General features: G+C 52.8%; 1 pseudogene; it reads left to right on the forward strand.

Annotated features, from left to right (window-relative positions):
* The first annotated feature begins 8,625 nt into the window (after positions 1–8,625).
* Positions 8,626–12,297, forward strand: LOC134729203 (cell division cycle protein 27 homolog; annotated as a pseudogene).
* Positions 12,298–13,101: the final 804 nt, after the last annotated feature.

Consider the following 13,101-nt stretch of genomic DNA (forward strand, 5'->3'; position numbering starts at 1 on the left):
CCGGTCGGAGGCAGAACGGCAGCCCCTCGGCGGCCGGCCGGCGCACGCGCCACCGGCCCGAACCCACCGCGATCGCTCACACGGCCCGCGCGCACCCGCCAGAGGGGAGCACGGGACGTGCGCTCGCCGGACCAGGCGGACGCCCTTCCCCGCGTGGGAGGGGCGCGTCTCGTCTCACTCGACCGCCTCGAACCCCACACCGACGAGCTCCCTCAGGACCCACGCGCGGACACCGCGGCGGCGACCGGAGGAGGGGGCGCTGGGGGCGGGGACGACACACCACCGCTCGGCCTCGGGCACCTGAGGGACAACCCGGAGCGCTCCAGGAGCACCGCAGAGGCCCAAGCGGAGCCGACGCTCGCGCACGCCCCCCCGAGAGGGCAGCACGACGGGCCGGCGGGACGGCACCCCCCACCGCCGCGGAGGGGGGCCGCCCGCAAGTCCACAACCACTGGAGGCGACAGCGAGGGGTGCCTGCCGCGTCAGAGGGCCCCGCCGACCCGCCCCGCGACGCAGAAGGCGGCGGGCGGGACGGCGAGGTCAGGCCGGGCTCCGCACCCCACACGCCTCCCCCACACGCGCCGCCCGCAGGCGGGGAGAGGAGAGACGAGGGGACCCCGCGGGGCGGAGCGAGAAGAACGGTCCCGTTCGTCACGAACGTCCGCCCCTCGCCCGTCGCGGCTCGGACCCGGCCCGGGAGAGCACGACGTCACCACATCGATCACGAAAGAGCCCCCCGGGAGCGGAGGTCGGCCGGCCGGCCGGCCGACGCCCTGCTCCGGGGAAGGGGCGGCGGACAACCCAGCGGAGACGAGAACGCCTGACACGCACGGCACGGAGCCAGCGGGGTGGGGTTGTCGCGGCCGCCCCGGGCGCCCGCAGCGGAGAGCGCACGGGGGCAGGGTGGCCCTCGCCGCCTTCCCCGCCGCCCCCAGGTGGGTCAGAGACCCGGACCCGGGCCGGCACCGGGAGTCGGGACACGCCCGGGCGCGCGGAGGACAGCAGGCCCGCGGGCCCCAGCGGGCGGCTCAAGCAGGAGCACGGCCGGCTAGCCGGGTCACCGGTAGGCCAGAGCCCCGCACGCACCCGGAGTCCCAACCTCTCCAGCGACAGGTCGCCAGAGGACAGCGTGTCAGCAATAACCCGGTGGCCCAAGATGCAGACTCGGAGTGAAAGATATACCTCCCCCGGGGCCGGGAGGTCGTGTCACCGACCACGCCGCCGGCCCAGGAAACGCGCGACACGGACACCTGTCCCCAAAAACGCCACCATCGCAGCCACACACGGAGCGCCCGGGGCCCTCTGGTCAACCCCAGGACACACGCGGGAGCAGCGCCGGGCCAGGGACGCCCTCCCGGCCGCCCGTGCCACACGCAGGGGGCCGGCCCGTGTCCCCAGAGCGGGAGCCGGAAGCATTCTCGGCCGGCCCCTCCTACGACCGGGACACACGAGGGACCGAAGGCCGGCCAGGCGCGACCTCTCGGGCCGCACGCGCGCTCAGGGAGCGCTCTCCGACTCCGCACGGGGACTCGCCAGAAAGGATCGCGGCAGAGGGACCGCGGCCCGGCCCGGGGACCGCTCCCCGGCACCCGGGGGACGGGGGCAGGACGGTCCCCGGCTCCCCACGGGGACTCGGAAACGAATTCGGCCGCCGCCTCAGACGGCCAGGATGAGCGCGGACGGACCCGCGACCGGGCCGGGAAGGGCGTCCCCAGCCTCCCGCGCCACGCGCGGCGGGTCCCCGCGGGTCGCGGCTCGGGCCTCGGGAGCCGCGGCGCGCTGGTCGACCGGCCCGGGCAGCCCCACGCCCGGCTCGGGCCCAGAAGCGCAGCGACAGCCTCCCCCCCACATAAACCTGCACGCCAGAGCTCTGACTCACAAGCGACGCGCCACAGCTCTGGCGCCACCGGGCCAGCCGGGCTGACGACCGCGGGCTTTCCGGAGCTCTGCACAGCTCACAGCGGGGACGGTCCCCTCCCTCGGCAGCTGCCACCGCAGCTCCGGAAGCCGAGAGCGCGATCTAAAAGCGGCCGCCAGATGGAGCCCGACGACCGCCGCGAACGTCAGCGAGACAGATCCGGATGGCAGGGCGGCCCGTGGACCGCAAAAGCGAAACCGTGAGCCGAGAAGCTCTTCCCGAGGCCGAAAACGCAGCCCCTCTGCCCCAACCCCACACACACGGGGCCCAAAACGCGTCTCTGCCTCGACCGCGACAGAGTCAGAAGACAACCCACGGCGCGTGGGTGTTCGGAGATGCATCTCGGAAGCAGGGAGGGAGGGAGGGAGGGAGGGAGAAAGAACACACAAGGACTCGGTCGCGGGTCGCTGCAGACACACGGAGAGGCAAAATGCATGGGCTCTTCCGGAATCCACGCAGAGACAGACGGGGGGGGGGGGAGCGGCGGGGAATGGGGAAAAGAGACAGATGGTGAAAGGGAAGGAGGGAGGGAAGGGAGCAGGGAGGGAGGGAGGGAGGAAGAAAATGGAGAAAAGAGAGACAATTTAAAAAACGTAGATACACAGAGAAAACTTTTGAAACACTCCATTTTTACAAGACAGACGGAAAGGAAAGAAACATGAAAAAGAGAGAAAGAATGAGGAAAGAAACGAAGGAAAGAAGGGAAAAAGAAACAGGGAGGAAAGAAAAAAGAAGGAGAGACAGGGAACGAAAGAGAAATAAAGCACGAAGGAGAAAAGATCAGAAAGAGAGAAAGAAGGAAAGGAAGAGAGGAAGAAAAACCTAAAGAAGGAGGGAAAGGAAGAAAGGAAGGAAGAAAAACGTAAAGGAGCGGAAGAAAGAAAACAGAGATAACTACGTACACTTGTTCATTTATTAACATAAATACAACACTTTTCGTACGTAAGCGTAAACGTATTTGTGGACGATCGCTTCTCTATAGAGCGATGTGTATGTATTCGTATAGCAGAAACACCTACGTCTATTATGTAGAAGTATGTTTCTATGCAATCGGTACGTGTTTACGAGACGCGAGAGTAGTAAATGCAAAGATATACGCATTGTCGTTTACATATAAATGTACAAAAATGTTTACATTAATAAATGTCAGTAAATACACGGAAACGAAAGAAATAAAAAAAAAAAACGAAATGAGTCAACAGGCCGGGCACGGTGGCTCACGCCCGTCATCCCAGCACTTCGAGAGGCCGAGGTGGGCGCATCACATGAGGTCGGGAGTCGGAGACCAGCCTGACCAACACGGAGAGACACGGTGTGCCTACTAAAAACACAAACATCAGCCAAGCCAGGCGTGGGGGTGCCTCCCTGTAATCCCCGCTCATCAGGAGGCTGAGGCAGGAGAAGCCCTCGAACCCGGGAGGCGGAAGGTGCGGTGAGCCAAGATCGCGCCATTGCACTCTAGCCGTGGAAACAAGAGTGAAACTCTGTCTCAAAAGGACGAAACAGAAAGAAAGAAAGAAAGAAAGAAAGAAAGAAAGAAAGACAGACAGACAGAAAGCAAGCAAGCGAGAAAGCAAGCAAGAAAGCAAAAAAGCAGGAAAGAAAGAAAGAAAGAGAAAAGAAAGCAAGAAAGCAAGAAAAAAGAAAGCAAGAAAGAAAGAAAGAAAAAGAAAAGAAAGCAAGAAAGCAAGCAAGAAAGAAAAGAAAGCTAGAAAGAAAACAAAGCAAGAAAGAAAGCAGGAAAGAAAGCAAGAAAGCAAGAAAACAAGAAAGCAAGAAAGCAAGCAAGAAAGAAACAAAAGAAAGAAAGAAAGCAAGAAAACAAGAAAGCACGAAAGCAAGCAAGCAAGCAAGCGAGAGAGCAAGAGAGAAAGAAGCAAAAGACAGAAAGCGAGAAAACAAGAAAGCACGAAAGCAAGCAAGAAAGCAAGAAAACAAGAAAGCAAGAAAGAAAGAAAGAAAAAGAAAAGAAAGCAAGAAAGCAAGCAAGAAAGAAAAGAAGGCAAGAAAGCAAGCAAGAAAGAAAAACAAGCAAGAAAGAAACAAAAGAAAGAAAGAAAGCAAGAAAACAAGAAAGCAAGAAAGCACGAAAGCAAGCAAGCACGCAAGCAAGCAAGAAAACAAGACAGCACGAAAGCAAGCAAGCAAGAAAGCAAGAAAGAAAAAGAAAGGAAAGCAAGAAAGCAAGAAAACAAGCAAGCAAGAAAGCAAGCAAGAAAGAAACAAAAGAAAGAAAGAAAACAAGAAAGCAAGAAAGCACGAAAGCAAGCAAGCGAGCGAGCGAGCGAGCGAGAGAGAGAGAGAGAGAGAGAGAGAGGCTGGGCACTGTGGCTCACGCCTGTCATCCCAGCACTTTGGGAGGCCAAGGCAGGCGGACCACCTGAGGTTGGGAGTTGGAGACCAGCCTGACCAACATGGAAAAACACCGTCTCTACTAAAAGTACAAACATCAGCCAGGCACGGTGGCCCATGCCTGTAATCCCAGCTAATCAGGAGGCTGAGGCAGGAGAATCGCTTGAACCTGGGAGGCGGAGGGTGCGGTGAGCCGAGATCGCGCCATTGCCCTCTAGCCTGGGCAACAAGAGTGAAACTCTGTCTCAAAAAAAAAAAAAAAAAAAAAGGAAGAAGAAGAAGAAAAAAAGAAAGTAATGAAGGAAAGAAGGAAAGAAAGAAAGAAAGAAAGAAAGAAAGAAAGAAAGAAAGAAAGAAAGAAAGAAAGAAAGAAAAGGCAAGGCCAGGCAAGGCCAGGCAAGGCAAATCTACCTGCTTTCCCTACATCTGGGGAGAATCGGGAAAGTCCCCAACAACAACAAGGCCTAAAGTGGAGCTGCCATCTGTCAAACCCGAGCGGAAGAGTCCACGCGGGTTAAAGACACGAAGAAAGACAAGGAAACCATCGACCGAGGAGAAGAACAATCTGGCCCAGCCAGGGTCTGTCTCCTGAGGTTGTCTGGGCAACCAGGGAATGGGACGGAGGGAGGGCGGGCCTCCGAGACTCCGTCTCGAAACATAAATCATGATAATAAAATAAAATTAAGTTAAAAAAAAGAAATCACGCATAATTCCTAACGTGTTTGATGCCTCGAAAGGCGAGAGGCGTACGTACGTGTATGTCACGGTGGGGTTGTTTTTTGTTGTTGTTGTTGTTGTTGTTGTTGTTGTTGTTGTTGCTGTTCTTTCTTTTTCCCCGGAAACTCACTTTTTAATTATTTTGTTGCATTTCATTTTCATTTTCATTTTTTTGAGACGGAGTCTCGCTCTGTCGCCCAGGCTGGGGTGCAGTGGCACGATCTCGGCTCACTGCAACCTCCACCTCCCAGGTTCAAGCGATTCTCCTGCCTCAGCTCGGCCTCCCGAGTAGCTGGGATTACAGACAGTACAGCACAGCACGGCGCCCGGCTAATTTTGTGTATTGTGAGTAGAGACGGGGTTTCACCATACTGGCCCTGTTGGTCTGACCGCCTCTTGATCCACCGGCCTTGGCCTCCCAAAGTGAGGGGGTGACAGGCTTGAGCCACCGCGCAGGGCCCATTTATTTTATTGTATTGTATTTATTTATTTTAATTTATGTATTTATGTATGTATGTATTTATTTATTTATTTTTGAGACGGAGTTTCGCTCTTTTTGCTCAGACTGGAGTGCGATGGCGCAATCTCGGCTCACCGCACCCTCCGCTTCCCAGGTTCAAGCGATTCTCCTGCCTCAGCCTTCCTAGCAGCTGGGATTATAGGCATGTGCCACCGCGCCCGGCTAGTTTTGTATTTTCAATTGAGACGGGATTTCTCCATGTTGGTCGGGCTTGTCTCCAACTCCCGACTTCAGGTGATGCGTCCACCTCGGCCTCCCAAAGTGATGGGATGACAGGCATGAGCCACCGCGCCTGGCCTATTGTATTGTATTGTATTGTATTGTATTGTATTGTATTGTATCGTATCGTATCGTATCGTATCGTATCCTATCCTATCCTATCCGATCGTATCGTATGGTATTTTATTGCATTGCAATGGATTGTATTGACTTATTTTATTTAGTTAGTTACTTTTGTGTTATTTTATTTATGTATTTGTTTGTTCGTTTTTGCCTGATCAAAGGTCAATCAGACCCAGTCGTCAAAGTGGCGGTTTCCTAGGCAACAAAGGAGGGAGGAACATGGAGGTGGGGGCGGGGGCGGTGGAGAAGACACAGTTGCCCCAGGCTGTGCGCAGGCGGCCTGGTGCTCCCTTCCTCTGTGAGGCCTCTGTTTTCAGAGTCACAGTGACCGCTAGGTGATGCCCGACGTCTGCCAGTGAGAGTGTCAGCCCGGAATGAATTGGGATCCCCTGGGGACGGGGTGGGGGGAAGGATGGAGGCTCCCACAGCACAGTGGGTCACCGCGCCCTCCAAAGCGATCCCCACAACTAATCGACCAGGGCTCCTGGGGGGACGCAGCCTAAGTCCCCCACCCATCGGATCATCTGGAACTTCCGTCCAGAGACGAGAGACCGACTGGGAATTCTCTCAGTCAAGGTCCAAACTGAAAAGAATCACTGGCACGGACAGCAGGACTAAGGCCATTTCTAAAAGACTGGTTTCTGTGTTTTGGGTGAATCTGTGCATTTCTGTATCACAAAATGACTGACTTTGAACGTTACGATTTTTCTCCTCCTTACGTGTACGGTCCTGTGATAGACAGACCAGGGGACTCCTCAGCTCAGAGTCCGTGAGGCCAGAAGCTGACGTCCCAAATTTCTATTTAGAATGAATTTAAGCACGCCAGCCAAACGCTCTGCCGTGAAACTGTCTGTCGGGAAGACAAGCGGGGGAGGGGGGAAGGGGGGGTCCGGGCGCCGTAGGCTCGCGCCTGTCATCCCCGCACTTTTGGGAGGCCGAGGGCCGGTGGATCCCTCGGCCCAAGCCTTGGCAACACGGTGAAACCTCGTCTCAAAAAAAAAAAAAAAAAAAAAAAAAATTACAAAAACTAACTGGTTTCATAACCTGGACTCAAAGTTAATAAATAGATAAATAGGCCGGGGGCGGTGGCTCACGCCTGTCATCCCAGCACTTTGGGAGGCCGAGGTGGACGGATCACAGGGTCAGGAGATCGAGACCATCCTGGCTACCACAGTGAAACCCCATCTCTACTCAAAATACAAAAAGTCAGCCAGGCACAGTGGTGGGCGCCTGTAGTCCCGGCTACTTGGGAGGCTGAGGCAGGAGAATGGCGTGAACCCGGGAGGCAGAGCTTGCAGTGAGCCGAAATCGCGCCGCTGCACTCCAGTCTGGGCAACAGAGCGAGAGTCTGTCTCGAAAATAAATAAATAAGTAAATACATAAATAAATAAATAAATGTAAATAAGTAAATAAATAGATTAAAATTGAAAACTAAAAAAAAGTAAAATAATTAAAAAAAAAAAAAAAAAAAAAAAAAACGTAGCCGGCCGGTGACGATGGCTCACGCCTGTCACCCCAGCACTTTGGGAGGCCGAGGCGGGCAGATCCACTGGGGTCGCCAGTTCGAGACCAGCCTGACCCACATGGAGAAATGCCGTCTCTACTAACAATACAAAATCAGCCGGGTGTGGTGGCCCCTGCCTGTAATCCCAGCTACTCAGGAGGCTGAGGCAGGAGAATCGTTTGAACGCGAGAGGTGGAGGTTGCGGTGAGCCGAGATGGTGCCACTGCACTCCAGCGTGGGCACCAAGAGTGAAACTCCGTCCGAAGGGGAAAAAAAAAATAAGGGCTGTATTCTGTTATTTTTGCTTCCTACCCTGACAAGAACATAATACAGCTGTTGTCTTTCTGCCTGCCTGCCTGCCCGCCCGCCCGCCTGCCTGCCTGCCTGCCTGCCTGCCTGCCTGCCTGCCTGCCTGCCTGCCTGTGGCAGGGCCTCATTCTGTCTTTCGCCCAGACTGGAGCGCAGTGACACAATTATGGCTCACTCACTGCAGCCTCAACCTCCCCAGGGTTAGGCGATTCCTCGAGGGATCCTACGGCCTCGGCCTCCCAAAGTGCTGGGGTTACAGGCGCGAGCCACCAGCACCCGGCCTGAGTTAATACATCTGGTCTCACTGCGTCTTAACCACGCACCCACGAAGAACTCAAGTCAAGAGAGAGTCGGCAAGAGACTCTCAGCATTCTCTCCCGAAAGCACGTGTGTCCCGAGCTCCTGTGGTTTCAGGTGGCCGCGCGTAGAGGAGAGATTTCCAATGTTTCCGGAGAGGTGCGAGCCACAGTCACTCGGGGCATCCGAGCACGAGATGGGGTTTCTGACAGCGACTGAAGGGCCAGGAAGGGCCAGAATCTGCCAAGGCCCGCGTTCCAGGGTGGGGCCGATGGAACCCAAGGTAGAGGGAGTCAGCGGTCCGCACAGAGAGAGCTCCAGCCCTAGGCCCCACTGTGCAGACCGAATCAGAAGGAAGAGAGTCCTTCGTCCTACCTGCCACATCCCTCACATCCCCCCACTGAACTTGGGAGTGGATCCGTGTTCTAAACACGAGGTGACTCTCGGTTTGCAATGGATCACAAGGGGCCGGGCTTTCCAGAGTCGGCAGGATAAAGAAGTCATTCTGGCTCGGACTCCCCCATCCCACGGTAACGGTCGGTAACGGTCGCTGGTGACTTTAAATGAGCCGGGGCTGGCCGGGCCGGAGCCGCTATGGGGGTGGGGGGGGGGGTGGGGGGGGGGCGGTGCCTGAGGCACTGCAGAAAGTGGGCCTGAGCCTCGAGGATGGCGGTGCTGCAGGGACCCGTCCAGGCTGCTATATGGCAAGCACTAAGCCACTATGCCTACCGAGATGCGGTTTTCCTCGCAGAACGCCTCTATGCAGAAGTACACTCAGAAGAAGCCTTGTTTTTACTGGCAACCTCTTCTTACCGCTCAGGAAAGGCCTATAAAACATATAGACTCTTGAAAGGACACAGTGGTACTACACCGCAATGCAAATACCTGCTTGCGAAATGTTGTGTTGATCTCAGCAAGCTTGCAGAAGGGGATCAAATCTTATCGGGTGGAGTGTTTCCTAAGCAGAGAAGCCATGATGATATTATTGTTCCTGAGTTTGCTGATTCAGCTCGCTTTCCCCTTCCATCGTTGGGACATGTATATTGCAAGACAGATCGGCTTACCAAAGGGTCAGAATGTGACCAAAAGAGCCTTCGTTGAAATCCTTTCCTCTGGTGTCCCTTTGAATCATGATGTGAAATAGGGGGGAAAAGCCAGATCCCGACCAAACATTTTGATTCACATCTCTAGAGAGCTTTAGCAACTGCCTGTCCAAGTGTTGTGCCAAAACACTGGGACCTCGTCCTAGCTTATGTCACAGACAGCCTGAGACCGTTCTTACGGAAACACCCCAGGACACCGTTGAATTAAACGGATTGAATTGAGAATCTTCCAATTCAAAGTACTCCTTGAATACAGACTCCCCAGTGTCTTCTATCGATTCAGCCGTCCTTTCACCTGATACTGTCCCACTGGGAACAGGAACTTCCATATGATCTAAACAGGTTCAACATAAACCAAAAACTGGTCGAAGTGTATTAGGAGGACCAGCAGCAGTTAGTTAGTCCATGAGCCCCAAGTGTTGGCATTTTGCCATTAGAAGCCCCAAGTCCCGGAGACGGATCCTATGGACAAAACTGCACTGGTATTAGACACCTTCTGTCATTGACGTGCCATCCACCGGAGCCCCTTCAAAAAAGTCTGTTGCCGGAATCGGCCAAACCGGAACACAGTCTGTCTTCTCGCAGAGGGGAAAGAGCCGAAAGGTAACCCCAATTCTTGCAAAAACACAAAGTTCTGGTGCGCCGACAAGGGCAACACCTCAGGTATTGAGCCCCACTATGGCATCTCCCCCAAACGCACCGCCTCGAAGAAATTCACGACTCTTGACTAGTGACAGCTCCACAACCGAGGAGAATAGGAGAAAATTAAAAGGGAAGTTTCCACCTAAAATCCCAAACAGAAAAACAAAAAGTAAAGCTAATAAAGGAGGAATAACTCCACCGAACATAAGTGATAGCCATGGAAGTGACAACATTGGACTCTTCCGTCACTCCAGAAGGGAAAATAGCCGCAATCGCGCCTCAGATTCAGGCTTTTAATCTACAAAAAGCAGCAGCGGAAGGCTTGATGAGCCTTCCTCGTGAAAGGGGGGAAGGTTATTTAGCTTTGTGTTCTCACCACGGCAAAGAAGCTGTCAGTATCTTGAGCCATCTAGCTTCTCACCACCGCAATACCGGTTGGGTACTGTGCCAAATTGGAAGGGCCTATTTTAAACTTTCAGAGTCCACGCAAGCTGAAAGAAAATTCTCAGAGGTTAGAAGGATTGAGAATTACAGAGTCGAAGGCATGGAGATCTACTCTACAACACTTTGGCATCCTCCGAAAGATGTTGCTCTTTCAGTTCTGTCCAAAGACTTCACAGACAGGGATAAAACTTCGCCAGCCAGAGGCCTGGTGTGCTGCAGGGAACTGTTTCGGTCTGCAACGGGAACACGATATTGCGATTCAATTCTTCCAGAGAACTCTCGAAGTGGATCCAAATGATGCTTATGCCTATAGTGCATTAGGGCGTGAGCTTGTCTTCACTGAAGAACTGGACAAAGCATCAGCTTGTTTTCGAAATGCTATCAGGGTCAATCCCAGACATTGTAAGGCATGGTAAGTGGTAATGAAGTGTAAAGACAAAGCCCTATGGATGGCGCCGGTACTCGCTAGTTTTTCTGGTTAGATAGCTCTTTATTGTCACGAATTTGGTTAAAAATACTTAGGGATGGTACATAGTGCTGAATAACTTCTAACTAAGATGTTTCCTTATGAAACGTATGTCTTGAACAAACTCTGAAATGAACTCATGATCATAGAATACCAGATCCTTATACTCAACAGTTTCAGTCTTCTAGCAAACTTTTGCAGACGCTGTAGTTGTCTTTGGTTCGTGTATGTGTTTCTTTAGTTGTGTGACTGGATTTGTGACTTTTTCTTCGAGCACCGAAGTGGTGATGGGGACAAGGAGCGCTTGGGAGATTGGAAAGGAATAGCATAGTTCACTTATTGGAGAATAGAAAAATAGATGGAAACAACTCACGAGCTGCTGCTTTTTGACAGTGTTCCAGTTTACGGAGTTACTATGAAGAACTTCACGTGCCCTTTAATGTAGCGGTCTCTCTGTTTTACTCTTTTGTACTCGTGTATAAGTGGGCACATAGGAAATTACTACCTAGGTCCTATTGTGATCAACTGAATCAGACATGAAAAAGTGTGGTCCTACCTCTGCCTCAACAGCATACTCACCGTTGACATTTATTGCATTTTTCTGGACTGACTTCATAGTTTAAACGTCAAGAGAAGGCCGGGCGCCGTGGCTCACGCCTGTCATCCCAGCACTTTGGGAGGCCGAGGCGGGCGGGTCACGAGGTCAAGAGATCGAGACCATCCGGGCCAACACGGTGAAACCCCGTCTCTATTAAAAGTATGAAGATTAGCTGGGCGTGGTGGTGGGCACCTGTAGTCCCAGCTACTCGGGAGGCTGAGGCAGGAGAATCGCTTGAACCCGGAGAGGTGGCGGTTGCAGTGAGCCGAGATCACACCATTGCACTCCAGCCTGGGCGACAGAGCGAGACGCCGTCTCAAGAGAAATACATTAAAAAAAATAAATACATACATAAGTAAATATCAAGAGAAAGTATAATTCTGAAGTCATAACCCTGTGGTAGTTATTCTGTCAGATACGGTGGTCTTTGGGGTGACTTATTACAGCAGTGGAGTTCTATCATTTGATTTGCTTCTAAATCTGAAGCATTATATTACGGAAACATTTTTTGATTTGCGAATATGTTGTTTAATGGATCATATCTCATTTTGCTGTAGTAGTTACATGGCCCGAAAGATGGCCAAAAAGATAGTGCCAGCTACTGCTGACCAACGCAACAATCAACTTGCCAATACTGCCTTCTCTTCCGATGGCTATGTTCTCCGTCCTATTTTAAGAACTCAGTTCTTCATAAGACTTGTGTCGTTTTCGATTTTTTTCCCAAGTCTGGTTGATCCTTGTGTTGTGATGTTTTTAAATGTGTATTGTCTGTTCAGCTCTTTTGCAGGAGTCGCATTCTTAAAAAAATCTTAACCCTATCAAAAATTGTGTTTAAAGGAGGATTATTCAGATCGGCCAGCTTTGACTAGGAAGAGTGTAAATGCTGACGTATTTAGGTAGCTCTAAATACTGAGCAACTTTATTCTAACCACAAAATGGATAGCCTTTCTTTTGTCTTCACTTTCGCTATCATTAGCACAGTGTTTAATACCTTTTCTTCATCTATAACACAATTATAATGATATAGGAAGCCACTCAAATAAGGCAGACACGTTGCGTTGCACTTAAAAAAAAAAAAAGAAGAAGAAGAAGAAGAAGTCTCTCTGTGGCACAGAATGAGGTGTGGCTCGAATCTGGAATCTCCAGTGAAAACCAATGAAAGAGGGTGAAACCCCGTGTCTACTAAAAAAAAAAAAAAAAAAAAAAAAAAAAAAAAAAAAAAAAAAAAAAAATGAGCCGGCCATGGTGGCGCTGAGACAGGAGAATCACTTGAACCCAGGAGGCAGAGGTTCCAGTGAGCTGAGATCACGCCGCTGCACTCCAGCCTGGGGGACAGAGCAAGACTCCATCTCAGAAACAAACAAACCCACCAAGCCAGTAAAGGTGTTTAATTCGATGGTGTCAGGCTCAGGTCTCTTGACAGGATACATCCAGCACCCGGGGGGAAACGTCGATGGGTGGGGTGGAATCTATTTTGTGGCCTCAAGGGAGGGTTTGAGAGGTAGTCCCGCAAGCGGTGATGGCCTAAGGAAGCCCCTCCGCCCAAGAAGCGATATTCATTTCTAGCCTGTAGCCACCCAAGAGGGAGAATCGGGCTCTCCACAGACCCCACAACCCCCAACCCACCCCACCCCCACCCCTCCCACCTCGTGAAATGGGCTCTCGCTCCGTCAGGCTCTATTCACACCGTGTGCTTTTGGAACCTCCAGCGTGTGTGCGTGGGTTGCGTGGTGGGGTGGGGCCGGCTGTGGACAGAGGAGGGGATCAAGCGGCGGTGTCCCGCGGGTGCCCGGGACGTGGGACGTGGGGCGTGGGTGGGGTGGCCAGAGCCTAGGGAACTCATCGCCGGTCAGGACGTCTCCCCTCCTGGTCCCCTCTCTGACCTACGC

The sequence above is a fragment of the Pan paniscus genome, chromosome 17, assembly GCF_029289425.2.
Source record: "Pan paniscus chromosome 17, NHGRI_mPanPan1-v2.0_pri, whole genome shotgun sequence".
Lineage (NCBI taxonomy): Eukaryota > Metazoa > Chordata > Mammalia > Primates > Hominidae > Pan > Pan paniscus.